This window comes from Paroedura picta, chromosome 14 (genome assembly GCF_049243985.1).
Source record: "Paroedura picta isolate Pp20150507F chromosome 14, Ppicta_v3.0, whole genome shotgun sequence".
NCBI lineage: Eukaryota > Metazoa > Chordata > Lepidosauria > Squamata > Gekkonidae > Paroedura > Paroedura picta.
The window spans coordinates 39,799,079-39,811,526 of record NC_135382.1 but is presented as its reverse complement, the minus strand read 5'-3'; the positions used below and the strand labels follow the sequence as shown (position 1 = coordinate 39,811,526).

At 49.5% G+C, this 12,448-nt stretch overlaps 1 protein-coding gene across 3 annotated transcripts in view; it reads right to left on the bottom strand.

The window, feature by feature from the left end:
• ZNF469 (zinc finger protein 469) overlaps positions 1–12,448 on the bottom strand; it is a 124,214-nt gene that overhangs the window by 62,870 nt on the left and 48,896 nt on the right. The gene's annotated exons all lie outside the window — the stretch shown is intronic.

Genomic DNA, 12,448 nt, shown 5'->3' with positions numbered 1-12,448 from the left:
AGCTGGCAGCAAACTCCACACTGTGGTTACTCACCTTCCCTTCCTCTCCCCACAACAGACACCCCATAAGTTAGGTGAGGCTGAGAGAGCCCTGATATTCCTGCCCGGTCGGAACAGCTTTGCCAGTGCTGTGGCGAGCCCAAGGTCACCCAGCTGGTTGCATGTGGGGGAGGAGCGGGGAATCAAACCCAGCCTGTGCACAACTTCCAGCAATTCCGATGCCTCTCTGCTCGGTGCCCTTCCTGCCTCCCACCCCACCCCACCCCACCCCACCCCACCCACCGGAATGATCCCTTGAGTCAGAACAATATGTTTACCCCTGCCCTTTTGCTCAGCCACAATTTTCTGTCTGGTTTCAGGATTGTTGTGGCTATTTCCTTGCGGAGGAGAAGAGTTCGCGATCAAACGCAGTCGTTTTGTTTGCCAGGCGAGAGAATCAGTCAGACTCCGAAGTCCACTGCCAGGACCTGGTTTGGGAAGGGGGGAAACCTTAACTCATCCGTTCACACATTCCAAACTTCCAGCAAAGGAACAGCCCCTCATCCATCACAAGCAACGGCTTTGGGAGTGCATCAGGAGCCCTGCAATATTATTAAGAGGTGATATTTCGGTTAGTATCCTATACGTGACGTTTATGGTGCAGAGACCCGGCTGCAGAGCTCTGACAGAATTTGGGCCGGCTAGCCCAGGAGCTCAAAGCACAGCCAATTTGGAAAGGCCGCACAGACCCATCAGGCACAGCCCCTGGACTTGTTAAATGTCACACGGACATATTTAGGAGCCGGTGCAGTCTGGGATTTGTCAGCTTAGAAAAAAGACAATGAGGTGGGTGGGTGGGGGCTGATGGGGAGGTTATAAAATTATGCTTGACAGAGAGAGCTGACAAAGAGACATTTTGCTTCGTCTCCCAAAATACGGGAACTTGAGGGCATTAAACGAAGCTCATGGGGAGTAGATTCAGGGCAGACCAAAGGAAATACTTCTTTGCAGAGTGAGAGATTAAAACAGAGAACTGGCTGCCATCGGATATAGTGATGGTCATAGGGACTGACAGCTTTAAAAGGGAGTTAGACAGATCCGTGGAGGAGAGGCTATCAGTGGTTAGTACTCATGGTAACTAAATGGAACCTCCATGATGAGAGGCAGCAAACCTCTCAATCCCAGAGTCAGGAGGCAACATTAGGAGAAGGCCTCAGTGCTGGTTGGCCACTGTGGGAGACAGGAGGCTGGACTGGATGGGCCACTGGTCTGATCCAGCAGGGCTCTTCTGATGTTTGTGATATAACACAGTGCCTCTGATCTGGCTGACTTCCCAATTGTGCTTCCCAGCAGTGAGCCAGTTTTGCAGTGGGCAGTTCAGCATTCTCTTGTCAAGCAGGGAGCCGGCTGCTTGACAGACAGTTAGGACTGCTTGTAAGCAGCTTGCGTCAAGGAGAACAGCACCTCACAATGTTACGATGTGATTTCATGACGCATAACTGGAAGTGACATCACCATGCTTTTGGTCACGCATGCACATCCAATGCTAGGCTAGAACATCGAGCAATGCAGTGACGGCATTCCTGGTTTCTCACCCAGAAATGCTGCCATGACATCACAGGGTGCTGCTACAGTGAGTTCTGCTCCCCGGGGCTGCCAGTTGGCAAGCCTATGAAATGTACAGTAGGAATACCCCACAGACATGGTGCCATCTCTGACAAGGCCTGTCCCCAGTTAACAGTAGCTGCATTATTTCTGCATGATTTGTAGATGGGAGTTCCTGGAGAGATGTATCTAGAGACAATCGTAATGGATGAGGGGGCTCAGGAAGAGGAGACGGCCCTTCAGATTGCCAGATATAAACACAAAAACAGAAGAATCCAGATTGGTGCCAAACAATTACGACAGGATTCCAGGGGTTTTCCAGCCACAGTTCTTGTCTTTACACAGACCCTTCCTTAATGCCCAGAGAGCAGATCTGCCTTCCTATATATATTCCCCCTCCCACAGAAGAGCTGAGGCTCAAAAATCTGTCTTGAACGCTCAGCAGCCATCTTGTTATTCTCTGTCTCTTTTTTGACTTGTTAAATGTTTATGGCTCCACAGGCTGCCAATGTCTTAGCATTCATTGGGGTGTGTGTGTGTGTGTGTGCGGAATAGCTTCTCTTAAAACACCCACAGCGTCTGCTTTACAAAGCTAGAAAAATGCTCTGTTATTAGTTGCTGTCTCGAGTATGGGGGAAATGGATGGGATCCAATGATGCACAAGCAGAAACAGAATCCTAGAGTGGGAAGGGGCCATCCAGGCCATCTAGTCCACCCCCTGCTCAGTTCAGGTTCAGCCTGAAGCATCCAGGAGAAGGATCAGTCCAGCCGCTGCTTGAAGACTGTGGGGGGCAGGAAGAGCTCCCCACCTCCCTAGCCAACTGATTCCATCATTTAACTATTTCTTACAGTAAAAAACCCCCAAAAACTTAATATCCAGAGGGTACATTCCTGACCACATGCCTTAAACCCATTCTTGTGAGTCCTGTCCTCTACGGCAGGGGTAGTCAACCTGTGGTCCTCCAGATGTCCATGGACTACAATTCCCATGAGCCCCTGCCAGCAAACACACGTTGACCACATGTTGACTACCCCTGCTCTATGGCCAGAGAAAGGTAGAGAACGCACAATAATTGGTAGATGAATCAAATGGGTTGTGCAAAATCTTTCACAAGCGACAATGGAAATGGGGAAACTAAGTCCGATTTTTCACAAGCGGCTACCGCAGCCTGCGTCTTGCCTTTCGACTGGCACAAGAGCTCTAATGCAAGTGGAGGTTTTGCACTGGATCCAACCCAATGCACCTAAAGCACTTTGAATGTACGATGATGATGATGATGATGATGATGATGATGACGTTATCCATTCAGTCGTGTCCAACCCTCGGTGATTCTATAAGAAAGTTTCCTCCATTCGTCTCTCTCAATGACCGTTTACGCCCTGGGAACTTCACTGCCCCAGCTCCAGTGCAGGAGCACAAATAGGGGGCGTTGAGGCACAATGGGCCAAATGCTCCCCCGGGTGGGTGCAGGAAGAGGTGGGGCAACCTGCCACGACTAAAACTCCAGCCTGCATCCGGGCATGGATCCTCCAGTGCATAAACGGTCAAAGGCAGCTTCTTTCAGTTGAATGAACGATAGAAACCTCTTTTCATCTCCTTAAAGGGGATTGCAAAAACAAGGGTGCATTGAGTGTCAGGATGCAAGAGTGAGGGGCTTGCCTCTGCCTCACAGGGATCTCAGACCCCAGGCAGCGGCACGGATGCCAAAAGGTCAGCCTTGGCCCAACTGTGGGCTTGGTAATGACTAGGCTCCTCAGAACCCAGGAGTTAAACCAGCCTCTGCTTTGAAGTTGCAGCCATCCGAAAGCAAACGAGCAAACAAAACAGAACCCTGTAATTTTTTTGCAGCTCCAGAAATTGCAGCTCTTTTCCCAACATGCAAGTATATAAAAGAAGCAGAAGTGATTATAAATAAACCAGGAACGTGATGCTCCCAGAAGCCAGAGTCCCTCCCGTTGGAAGAAGACACATAAATGTCTTAAGTGCAAAAAGATGGGGGAAAGGAAATGCTTCTTATTCAGACGGTGGTTAAAATGCGGAACTCGCAGCCAGAGGGTGTGCTGATAGCCACCGGGACAGACAGCTTTAAAAGAGAACTTGATTACTGAAGAGGAGTCTAGCAGTAGCTATTAGCTACAGTGACTAAAGGGAACTTCCCCATTCAGAGGCAGTCAATCTTTGGACTCTAGTGCAACATCAGGGAAAGGACTCGGCTTCTGTGTCCTGTTGCTGGACCTCCAGAGGAACTGTTGGGCCACTGTGTGAGGCAGGAGGCTGGATTGGATGGCCCTCTTATTTGATTCAGCAGGGCTCTCCGGATGGTCTTATGTGCCTGTGACACAATGACACCAATAAGCTGTTTTCATGGGCCTTTCCACAAGCCTGCGTTTGCTGCACGTACAGGGAGAGAGGCAGAGTATGAATATTACAGCCATCTGCAATCATTCTATCGGTTATCGATCTGTTGCCAGGTTCATACCTTGCTGTCAAATCCAGCCCTTTCATGGCTTGGATTTCCTTCCCTGCTTTCCTTCACTGCCATTTTGCTCCTCTGAACAGTGAAGAAGGAGAATTGGGTTTTATATCCCACTTTTCACTACCCGATGGAGACTCAAAGCAGCTTGCAATTTCCTTCCCTTCCTCTCTCCACAACAGTCACCCTGTCAGGTTGGTGAAGCCAAAAGAGCTCTGACAGATCTGCTCTAATTTAAACCCCACGAGAAATAATTGAAACCCCAGTTTAAAAACCTGGTGGAAGAGCTCCATTTTGCAGGCCCTGCGGACCTGAGAAAATTCTGACAGGGCCTGCATCTCTCCCAGGAGCTCGTGTCACCAGGTAGGGGCCAGAACCAAAAAGGCCCTGGTCGAGGCCAGGCAAACCTCCAACAGATTCATACCCGCAGAGCACAAAGCCCTCCGAGGGGGCATAAGTTGCATTTCAGAGAAATATAAAGAGCGGAAAGAAATCTGTGTGTCTGAAGGATGCTTATCACAACACTGTGTGTGTAACTTCAGGCATCCCAGATTCCCAGATGCCAGGTGAGAATAAAGAACCCAGTAAGTATCTCTTTGCTCTTGATGTAAACATCAGCACCCTTCCTCAAACTGGCGGCTGCTTTTGGGGCACCCGGGAATTCCAGAGTTTTCATTGCAAACCCACAGCCTTCCTGGTGTCTCTCTCTTTGCAGAACTGTTCAGGTGGGTCACCATACTGGTCCGAAGCAGCAGAACGAAGTCTGAGTCCAGTGGCACCTTTAAGATCAACAGAGGTTTATTCAAGGTAGAAGCTTCCACATGCACGTATCTGAAGCAACGTTATTGCACGCGCAAACTTGAATTCAATTTTTTGGGTCTTAAAGGTGCCGCTGGACTCAAACTTTGTTTTGTGGGCCCCGTCTGAGGCAGCGTTTACCCCCTACAAGCCTCTATGGACAAGGACCCTCACATCATCAGAACTGCTTTCCCCCCCAAGAGACTTTCCAATTTTGGGGTGGCGAGGGAAATGCGGGGCTCACCCCATTAATACTTCTCTGTTTCAAACACCCAAAGGCCTTATCAAATCATCGCAAGAAAGGCCACATTTCCATGCTCTGATCTCACACACACACAACCCCAATCTCATCAAACTGTCTCCTGCGTGGATTTCTTTGGAGGTGAAACAGCCATATGGTTACTAGCCCTGACCTGCAAAGCCCTAGCAGGGCTAAATACGACCCCTGAAGTCCAGCAAGCTGCCCACAATCTGCAATGCATGTTTCTTCATATGTCCCCTCCTTATGACTCTGTACACGGCTTCTAATTTATTAACCGGTTCTCACCCTCCCAGCTGGGGGAGCTGAGGCTGTTCCACCAACGTAAGAGAGTGAAACGACCAGAGCCCGCTGGAGGGCCTCCTGCAGGAGCCCCAGCTTCTCCGAAGGACCCTTCCCTCGCGGATTCCTGCAAAGGCATGCACCTCGACGCCTAACAGGGGGCGATGTTGCTCTCCCGTCACTGGTTGCTCTGAGAAGGGAACTGGGCTCCCGCCGGCCGAGAGACCTCCAGGAGCCTCCTTGGACTTCTGCTGTCTCCAGAAAGCTTTTGAAAAGTAGGGTCTTTTTGTAAAGAAAGGAGCCGTCTGTTCTTTCCTCTGGAAAGTGAACCTACTTGGCCCCTCTGTCCTCAGCATCCCACCACCTTCAGAATGGGATGGGGAAGGGGTGAGATTTTCAGGCGGCGCCTGGCTTGTGGGCAAAAGAAGAGGAAAAAGCAGCAATGCGGAGCGGAGAGGTTGCCCGCTCTGTTCAGAGGCTGACTGACAGGAGGAGCGCGCGATGCGTAATCTTCAGGGGGTTTGTTTCTGCTGCTCAGAACGAGACCGGCTGAACGAGAGCCAGCAAAAACCATCTGTCAGCAGCAGCAGCATCTCCGGCTTTGCCAGCCGGTACAAACTTCCCAAAGTGGATCAAATGGCACCGTGCCAACGGGCATTCACCAACAAGCCGCTGGCACAACTCGTCAGCCGCATAAGAGGCGCATAAGAGGCGCATGTTCTAGGCCAGGGGTAGTCAAACTGCGGCCCTCCAGATGTCCATGGACCACAATTCCCAGAAGCCCCTGCCAGCGAATGCTGGCAGGGGCTCCTGGGAATTGTAGTCCATGGACATCTGGAGGGCCACAGTTTGACTACCCCTGTTCTAGGCCCTGGCCGGTCTACCTCTGAATTACAAACAGGGGGAATGCAAAGACCGCTTGCGTTCTGGACTCATGCTTACTTGGCAAGGCCATTCAGCAGCCCCAGTGGTGCATATCTGGGCACCACCCCCAATCTGCATCCTCCCACAGATGCCTTGGGCATGCTGGCAACAGGTGGGCCTTTCTTGGTTCTGGAGGCGCACAAAGGGCATCACTGAGGTTTCACTGAGGTTGTGCCACCAGCCGCCAGTTTTCACGCCAGATGACCCTCCGGTGACCCTTACGCCTATCAAACATAATTCCAGAATGAGCTCTCAGGAGTCCCTGTTAATTTCCTCAGACTCAGGAGGTGTGCACCGGTAAAGCCAATGGATTTTTATTAAAGGCTGAAGTCCAGATGTGGCCCGTTGGGACATCATAGGAGCAAGAGTGTCGCAGACCGTTTCTGCACTTGCGATTCCACCAGTTTTGTCGTTTAAAATTTCCATCCCACTCTTCTTATCAGTATAACCGAGGCTTCCTCGGGAGGTGGTGGGTTCTCTATCTTTGGAGGTTTTAAAACAGAGGCTGGAGAGCCATCTGACGGAGAGGCTGATTCTGGGACGGTTCAAGGGGGTGGCAGGTGACAGTGGATGAGCGAGAGGGTTGTGAGTGTCCTGCGTTGAGCAGAGGGTTGGACTAGATGACCCAAGAGGTCCCTTCCAACTCTGTGATTCTAGGATTCTATATCAAATCATTCCTTGGCTAATCTCCCAGGTTATATTTCATCACTAGTGGGAGGCTGGACTTCCTTTCTACAGAGCCTATGGAATTCTGCGTTTCTGAAACGTGAGGCACCAGGACTCATTCCTGCTTCCCAGCTCCACCTTTGGACATGGGCCCTTCCCCCCAGACCAGGCCTCCCAACCGCTTAAAACCAGCGGCCAGTCAGAAGCCTTTTGGGCCAAAAACCCTGCCCACTTTTTTAAAAAGTTTGATAGCGACTAGGAAAGGTGCTGGTGGGGACCCCTGCCCTAGATCGAGCTACGTGGAGGCTGGTTGGGGCGGATATTCAGTGACGAAGGAATATACTCTGAACATGCACAGAAGCACCATTTGGCAAGAGCTTCATTCCGTGTGTTCCAGCTGGCGTGGGGACTGAACAAAACCAGCATTCTCCAACCCAAGAAGGGTTTTTGGCTGATTTGGGAGAATCCCAAGGACTTCTCAGGCCCACAAAGGGGCCCCATGGGCTTTCAGAACACAGATTGGAAGCAGAAGGCACAGTCCTTTTCCCCTCTCACAATTGCTCCAAGAAGCATGAGATCAAAATATGGAAACGTGACATCCTACAGCTGCCTTTCTCCCACCCAAGACCTGGAGCCTGCGTTCCGTCTCGCTTGCAGGATTAAGTCTACCCCCAAGCTGCCTATTCTCCATCCATCATGGAGCTCAGAACCTCTTCCAGCAACACGCATGATGCAATTACTCCCCGCTTGATCTCAGCCGACCACATGCTCCCCTTCCTGTTTGCAGTTAGGGCTTGAATCCCCTCTCAGTGGGCCTGATGGCAGATCCCCATCTGCGTCCAACCTGGGAGGCCTCATGCAATTTTTCAACCTGCAGGAGTTGTTACAAAACAGAAAGTGAGGCTGCCCCTACACCCACCCTCCTATCAGTTCATTTGGGGACCCTCCGTGACCCCAATTCCATGCCCAAATGATCCCCCCCCCACACACAATTACTTAAAATGATTCCGTGACTCACAAGTTTCCCAAGAATGGCTCCTACTGTGTGCCCCATATTCCTTCTGGGCATGGCCTTATCCATGGGGGAATCAATCCAAAACTATCCCAGGGGTTACGTAGCACTAGAACAGTGATTCTCAGCCTTCCTAATGCCACGACCCTTTAAGACAGTTCCTCCTGTTGTGGTCACCCCCAACCATAAGATTATGCCAGTGTTCTTTCACAGAAAGTAAACTGAAACTGGGCAACGGTATGAAGATCCATTGTTCATGATTGTATATGAATTGGTTTTTTCCCCGGGGTTTCTCAGTTCAGTTCTGCCTCTTATCCCACCATGCCAATCTTGCTCTTTTCCACTGCTCCAGACAGACGAACGCTTTATCTCGATCTACCCCGCAAGGTCGTTGTGTGGATGGCAAACCCCTCCCCTCCCGGCCAAGCTGCTTGCCCTGCTGCAACCCTACACCCACCCTCTTATCAATTCATTTGGGGACCCTCAGTGACCCCAATTCCATGCTCAAATGATCCCCCCCACACACAATTACTTAAAATGATTCATTTTAAGGGTCATTCGACCCCCAAAGGGGTCCCGACCCCCAGGTTGAGAACCGCTGCACTAGAAGTTCCTGGTCTGGAAGGACGTGTAGATCTGCTGCTTGGATCCCTCCTCTCCAGCAAAAACACAGAGATCCAGCACTGGCTCAGGGAGAAGAGATGCTGGAAAGCAAGACGCATTCCTCTGTTCTCACAATCACACACTATTTGCTGAGGGTTGTTGGTAACTGTTGCTTAGAGGAGGGGCACCAGCCTTCAGCCTCCTCTCTCCTCTGCCAGCCCCACAGCCAAGCTAGGCAAAGAGGCATCGCGAGGGGATTTCAAAGTATGCAGCTTGGAATCTGTGGTCGATTCCACCCCCAGAGGGCACTCCACATGCCAGGAAGACACAGGCCGACATTCAGAGCCAGGCGGGTCCCTGTTCAGGAAAGAGAGAGAAGGAACCAGCCGTCCACCAGAGGAAAATGTAATTTCCTGGCAAAATAAAATCAGAGTCCAGTCAGGCACCTTTAAGACCAACAAAGATTTATTCAGGGCGTTAGCTTTCGAGGGCAAGCACCCTTTGTCACTCGAAAGCTCACGCCTTGAATAAATCTTTGTCGGTCTTAAAGGTGCCTGACTGGACTCTGATTTTATTGTGCTACTTCAGACCAACACGGCGACCCATTTGAATCTTTCCTGGCAAAGTTTGTTCTGGATGGTAATTAATGACCACCACTCCCAGGCCAGCCGGGTCCTGGCACATCGATTTAAAATACAACTCCAACAATACCCACACACCCCACCCCACCCCACCCCACCTACCCCTGTCCCCTCCTGCAACTCAATTTATAGCCCCTTTCCTCTTGGGCTCAAGGTGACTTACAGCTCTAAAATGAACGGTAAGTAATCTAGATAGTTTAAAATAGTAAACATTTAAAATGGAAATAACCCTGTTAACACACACCCCATTAAAAGTCCTGGCCAATAAAACAGCCTGATGGCATCTCCCAGACGTTCTAGACCAGGGGTAGTCAAGCTGCGGCCCTCCAGAGGTCCATGGACTACAATTCCCAGGAGCCCCTGCCAGCATTCGCTGGCAGGGGCTCCTGGGAATTGTAGCCCATGGACCTCTGGAGGGCCGCAGTTTGACTACCCCTGTTCTAGAAACAGTTTCTGCCCCAGGCTCCTCAGGGAGCGCCTTTCACAACGCAGGAGTTTCTAGGGCAGGGGCTGAAGCGTGCCAGGAACCGTCGTCCATGGGCACCTGGAATGCCACAGTGTGGCCAGCCACACACTCGGGAGAAGGACGGCTCTGGCTCATGCCAGGCAGGAGCTGTCAGTGGAACTGACAGGACGAAGTGGAAAATCCCACAGGTGAGATCAATCTATCTGCTCCACCCTCCACCCACCTGAGACTGCCTGAAACTTGTCCAGGTCATGGAGTTCCCCAGGTAAAGACCAGAAGCAGGCTGCAAGAGGTGATTCCAAGACGCAAGTCAGATATACTCAGCAGGGAGATGGTGGATGGCGAGTACGCAGAGAGCTCTGCATGAATGGGTCAGCTATCCTTAAGCTAGGCTGAGGCAGCAGGTCAGAATGATGACCTCTCTTTTGCAGTCTGTACACTGAGGCAGCGAGAAAAGCAGCCTGCCACAGGCTATCGAGGGAGCTTGAGGGACTTATCCTCTCATTTCCTTAACCATTCCTGCACTCAGCATCTGGAGCTATACCATGAATACGGCTGGTTGTTTTTTGAGCTGCTATGCTGTTCTGTTTACATACGAAACCCTGATTTCCCCCTTTATGCTCGAATTCATTTATCAAACATAAAATGAAGACAACGGATGAAACTATCAATGAAAATCAGAATGAAGTTCCACATGCTCAACAACCAGAAAACCTAATTGCGCAAGATCTGTAAAACCTAGCTGTTGTGGAAGCACAGCAATATATTTAATCTTTTCCTGAGTCTCGGATGCACGGCTGAAGTTCTGGATGGAAGGAGTTTGCCCCCTTCTGTGCAAATGAATGCTCCACGCAACACAGTGTGGAGGGAGGGGAATCTGTGCTAGGCAGACGGAGAAGCGTGAAGAGGGAGCTTTTTCCGAGTATGCAGCTCCAGGGATACAGTGGAGCACCACGCATACGCATGCACCTGAACTGCTTAAATCAGGGTATCTCCCCAGTCCACGTCTGACAGCGCTTGCACAGTATTTGAAGAAATGCAGAAAGGAAATTGCCCACTTAGCAATGTGGTCATTTGTGAGGAAAGCCCACCAATCCATGTGACATTTTAAAATCACAAAATATTAGCTGCTCAGAGCTAGAACAGACCTCCCTGGTCCAGTCTTGGCCGTAAGCAGGAAATTCCAAGTCAACCTTTCCTTGTCCAAAAAGTCTGCAACCTCAACTCCATCAATTACCCTTCTGGATTCTACAGGTGAATTTTCGTTCTTCCAGTTGACATTTCGGCTTTGCAGGCTGAATTGACACATCTGAAAAGATTCCTTCTGTGGTCTGTGCTGGTCAGACTTCCTTCTGCTTTGAGGGCAGAGAATCTCCGTCTCAACTTTCTGCCGTTGACCAGCTTCGCCCTACAGCCTTGTTGCTAAAAATAGCGTCACACCGTTCACTTTTTAACCCTGCAACAAAGTCGGGAGCCTTGGAGGAATGTAGGAAGCGTGTGGAGTTTCTCTTGCACAAGCCAGGCAGAAATTTAGGGATTGCCCGTAAGTAGATTTCAGCAGGACGCAACAACATTTCCTGCTAGATTCCACCCCTTGTTCACCAACAGACGGAGGCAAACAACACAATAATTACACCACACCTCCCAGACAATAATGCCTATTGCAATCAGCATTTGAATGGGATGCAGTTCCTGGCTTTCCAACAAAAAAAAGGTTTTCTGAGTCTCCAAAACTGTTCCGGAGGTCCACCTTAAACCCCCAAAATTCTTGCCACATAACTGTCAGTGTTGCAGCATTAAAAGGCAGTAATTGAATTGTTAACAGAATCCAGCTTAGTTAATTTGGTAAACTTCAGGCTGAAATGAATGCCCTTCTTATCCTGCCAGGTCATGTAGCTAAATAATAACTTATTACTAACTATTACTAATTACAAGTTTTCCTGTCAACAAGAAAATGGATATTCACTCATGACCCTGATACACTTTTAAGACATCTTAAATTCTAATCACTGCATAGCACGGGGGCATGTTGAGCAGAAAATATTTGTGCAGGAAAATAAAATAATAGCTTTTCTTACCCCCCCCCCCCAAATCTCCAGTATGCAATCAAACTTTTTTCAAGTGGAATGTTTTGTTTACTGCAATAATTTTTCTTAAACACCTATTAATATTTTTATCATAACATCAAACTATTTGTCCCCATGAGGAGCACTGCCTTCTGCTGAATAATCTATTGTCATTTTGAATCGAAATATATTATTAATCATTTCCTCCATGAAAGAAATAAGAAATCCACTCAGTGTTTAGAGGCAGTTGAGTGATTTTGAAAAGGGAGTTCTTTTAAGCACCGCAGAGCGCTAATCATTGTATAACCATAAAATATACGAATTAAGTAATTCCAAAACATTTGGTGTTCCAAGGGTTAAAGCAACCTGTTGGAAGTGAAATATTTGGTGGCAGGCCAGCCCACAATGATAATGCTGAACGAATCGGGGTGTGTTAAAATCTTGGTTGTTCATTTCTATCGCATAAAGTAAAGTGCCAGAAAAGGCACGTCCGGAAGAGGGGGAAAGACGATTTCTAGCCAGGTATGGCAATCTAGGAATTGAAAAGCATTGCTTCATTTTCTTTGAAAGCCTCACGCTGCTGGAGGTAGCATAAAGGATCTGGTCGCAATCAGCCAAGTCCTCCTCTGCAGGCCCAGCTGAAACAAACTGGCGTTTTCCTCTGGCCCTGCAG